Here is a 4,727-nt window from a genome sequence, read left to right as displayed (position 1 = left end):
CCAGAAAATTATTATCGATCTCGAACAGTTGTGGTAATTTTATATTTTTAGCTCATCACCACCCATTTATTTATTTTAAGTCATATTTGCTCAAATTAAAAGTTTAATGTAAACACGCATTACAAAAAAATTAATTTTAATTTAGGTAAAATAGGGTATACTCAACTAAAATATTAACACAAATAGTTGAATCATACACGACTGTCGCAAGTTAACTGAAGTCCGTGATCAATGATAATTAATAAGAGTGCCAATCGGTTGTTGTTTTTAGAATTTGTATTAATTTTAGATTTTAGAAATTAAACTATACGAGATTATGATACTAATTATTATTATTGTTGTGTATATAACAATATTAATATGTTCATTTTCCTCCACAAAACACACTCACACAAAGTCACAAACAAATATACATAAATGCATACCCATACATACAATGTGTACGTCCCCGCATGCGTCTAAATATAAATATATTCCAACTATTCAATTAGTAAAAATGTATCATTGTGACAATAATTGCTATTAGTACTTACATAGTATAATATTTTCTGAAAATTTTATAAAATAGGCATGTTTTTGTGCTAATAAAATATAGTAATGGTAAGACGGCAACAACTGGGCACGGCCCATCGGGCCGCTTTTAAAATCAGACAGGGGCAAATGCCCACCTTGCCCCCCCCCAAATGACGCCACTGGGTATACCTATATAGGTTATACGTGTATACTTATCATACCTATATGAGATACCTACCTTGCTTAAGGGTACACGCGGTTGACTTGAACAGGGGCATGCAATAAACTTAGCGGCGGCACACGGCTGATGTGAGCGGCGACACACAACGGACGGCAAATAATAATAATTTAATGTCGGTTACAACGACAAACCACGAGGTTTTTGGCGGCCGATATACGTTGTCGCAACACGCTTATAAGCGTGTATATGTATAGTGATTATTATATCGAGTCTTTTAAAGATTTAACCATTACTAATTTTTTTTTTTTAACTTAGCTTTTTTTTTTACACGGAGTTATAACGAAGTGTTTTTGGTGTGATTATTAAAGACATAAATTCTAATAGGTATACATTTTAAACCTTTAAATGATTGTATAAAAGTTTTACAAACAGAACTTATCATTTGGACTACTAATTTAATCTGAAAATTTTTTTTTTCTGAGCCTATAGGTTTAAACTTTAGATCACATATATATTTATTATAAGAATCGTGTAAAAACATGTGCAAATTTAATAATTAAATTTTAAATTTTAATTTAGAAAAAACTTCAAAATGTTCCAAAAATCTTTAAATGCGAAAATTGACCTTAAATTCGTCAAAAAAATCAATGTACCTAATTATGCTATAAGACGAGTATCGCGTTGCTAGATTTGGAAATATTTTAGACCTACAATAGTTATTACAACTTTTCAAGTTTGTGGTAATATCAATGACTGAATAAGCTAGAAATATATAATTTTATAAATTACCTAAAATTATAAAATCAACGGTAACATTAATTTATTTATTAAAAAATAATGTATTTGATAATTTAAAATTACATAACAATTAAATAAAATTATATTGTGTAAGATAAAGTTTTAACTAACTATATACGTTTAATTCATAAATATTTTTACATTTCTTGTAAGAAAGAAAACATGTCACAAGAATCTTTTATAACTAATAGGATAGTGAGACAAAAATGTAAAAAGGAAAATATTTTGCCCTCCCCTTGACAAATTCCTGCGGACGCCCTTGCAAAGGACATGATAATCGGACTGCTCGTTTGAATTGACCGTTCGAAGTTGAAATATTTGCCACATGAAAGACTCTGTCATTTCCGATATTCACTTCTTCAACTCGTCCAATTTTCCAGCGCAAAGGGGGAGATTATTATCACGCATGACTACAACAGTGCCAACACTACCAACTCGAAGCCTACTGCCTGCGTTGTTGTAGTTGCACCAAATAATCTTTCGATCAGCGGCGCCAAAACTCTTGCAGTGAGTCACTCAAATACTAAAAATTAAAAATTAAAAAAGCGGTGAAGTGGATGTCACTATCCTGTACAGTAGCTATCATGACCATGTGCATATTCGGTGCTATCTATTAATTATCGGCTCCAATACTACCTACCTTAAGCCATAAGCAAAAAATTTAAATCTTAATGAAAACTACATGTTTTACAAAATATATATACCTACCATATTATTATTTCCAACAAAAAAACGGATTAAAATGTCACCTTAATAGTGGACGTCACACCTACGACCTACGTGTGTGGTTTCCATCTTACACACGTAAAACAATTTTTTGTCGGATAGTTTCAATGAGTTTTATTATAAAATTTTTAAATGACAACATTATATGTGTTCTCTAGTTGGTTTCTTACGATATTTTATGAATATATATTATGAATTATGATTATATAAAACATTAATAATTGAAATTGCTCATGATTTTTCATAAAAATTAAAATATCGTAAAAAATCTGCGAGATAACGCGGGTAATGTTGATACCTAAAAATTTGATAATAGGTCGATTCACTCAAATATCAAATCTAACAGCACACTATTGAAACTGGTGAACGAAAATTTGGTAGGTATGTGAGAAAACACATGCGGGTGAGCCGTCCTCTTAATAAAATCAATATTTCTTACCTTTATGAAAATCAATTGTTATCATTATAGATAGAAAGAGAGTTGAGACATACAAAAAATGGAAACAATTTAAAACCGTGTAAATTGATGGTCTTGAAAATATTGAACAACTGTCAGCTATAATATATGAACTGAGTTTTGACTAAACACATTTTGTATTTCGTGATGGGTTCTATAAAGAAATCTTATCGACAATTAATTATTGTTTGGTGATGTAGTACTGTTACTAAACCTTTAAAATTAAATAAATTATATTTGGTTTTCTTAAATCTAAATACCATAAGATAAACTATAATACCTACTTAAATAGAATCATTATTATAATAATTTAAATAATATTAATATAATAAACAGGGGAGATCCTAGAGTTCATTTTTAGGGGGGGTTGGAGTGGATATTGCCGACTTTCAAGGATAAATCTGCGACTGTATACCTAATTAATGTTATAATAATTACATTTCCTATAATAATAATTAGGGTCTAGAGGGATCAAATAGTTATTGAATTGCGTATTTTTTTTATATTTAAAAAACAAACGAGATAACACAGATAATATTACAGAAGCTCTTACATGATCTTGAAGTATGATAATAGTCAATTCACTCTAATATTCAGGCTAAAAAAACAACATGTTATTTACAACACTATAATCATTTATGACTAACGTCGGGTGGCATTTTAACATACTGCACCCTGTTATGGACCCGGTATCGATTTGATGCTCCTGATTGGTCTATTTAAATTCGCCACCTAACAGTTCATAATAATTATGATAATAATAATAATTATTATTATTAAAATTATCAATTTAACTATTATAATCTAATGATTTATATACATTTGCGATTTGCCGCCTTTTTATGATGAATGGATTTTGTTATGAATGATTAATGTAGGTATAATATAGGTATAATATATAATATTATTTGGTATTTTGTTACTTTACCGGACACCCTTTTTTTTGCAATTCTTTTTTTTTAGACTTATGTAGTTAACTATACTGAGAACGATGGTGAAGTCAGAATTTGGCGGTCGGACTTAGTTTCGAAGTTATAGCTTAATGAAGTTCGCTAATTTACGATTTTTGCACGTTTGCGCGTCACTAGTTTACTGCACCTATTAGGTACGAATATTAATTTTTTTTCGCTCTTACCTGAAAACTCGATAGCAATTAATCTATTATTGTAATAATTGTAGTATAGGCTTAGTGCCTTAGTACATAAGGTTCATTAGTCATGTCGCCATAATATAATATTTATCAATCGGAATATAATATTATGTCAATATGAACGAGAACGACTTATCAGTTAGATATGACCAAGCCTGGGCAAGTTAATGATAATTTTGAATGAGTTAAGTTAAGTTAATGTAAAACATTTTAACTCAGTTAATAGTTAAAAGTTAACCCAATTTTTTTTTTTAACTCAGTTGAGTTAAAAGTTATATGAACATTTTCAATTAACTTATTAACTTAAGATAAGTTAAGTATTATTATATTTTTTTTTATAATATCTTTATAAATACCCAGTAATATGGTTTAAATAATAAAAATCATAAATATTATTGAACACAGGAAATAGCCAATAGCTTTTCTATGCATAGGTACTGAATTAATAGAATTATGAAGTAGGTACGAAAAAAATACAAAATTGAAAATACCAAAACAAATACAACCTTTTGATTTATGAATACACTAATACTAATACAGACAGTGCCGCATTTAGACATTTTGCGCCCCTAAGCTCCGGTGAAAAAAATTGCTTCCCCCTAAGGGGCCTACCCACGGAAAATATGGAAGATAGATCCTCATTAACCTTTTAGATTTTGAGCATAGAAAAGAATATTTGTTTTACAATGTGTGCTTTTTTTACAAATATTGTTTATTAATCGCTTGATTCTCTCTCCGCAAAGATACATTTGAATTTATGTCACCTAAACCTTGCTTATAATTCATCATATAAATTGTTTTTTTTTATATATTTAAGTAGGTTGTAGGTATTTCATGAATAAATAAATAAAACTATATAAAACTATGCAATTATATTAATTTAAAAAAATGTCAACAGCATA

Source organism: Acyrthosiphon pisum, chromosome A1 (assembly GCF_005508785.2).
Source record: "Acyrthosiphon pisum isolate AL4f chromosome A1, pea_aphid_22Mar2018_4r6ur, whole genome shotgun sequence".
NCBI lineage: Eukaryota > Metazoa > Arthropoda > Insecta > Hemiptera > Aphididae > Acyrthosiphon > Acyrthosiphon pisum.
This window is presented reverse-complemented; position numbering follows the sequence as displayed.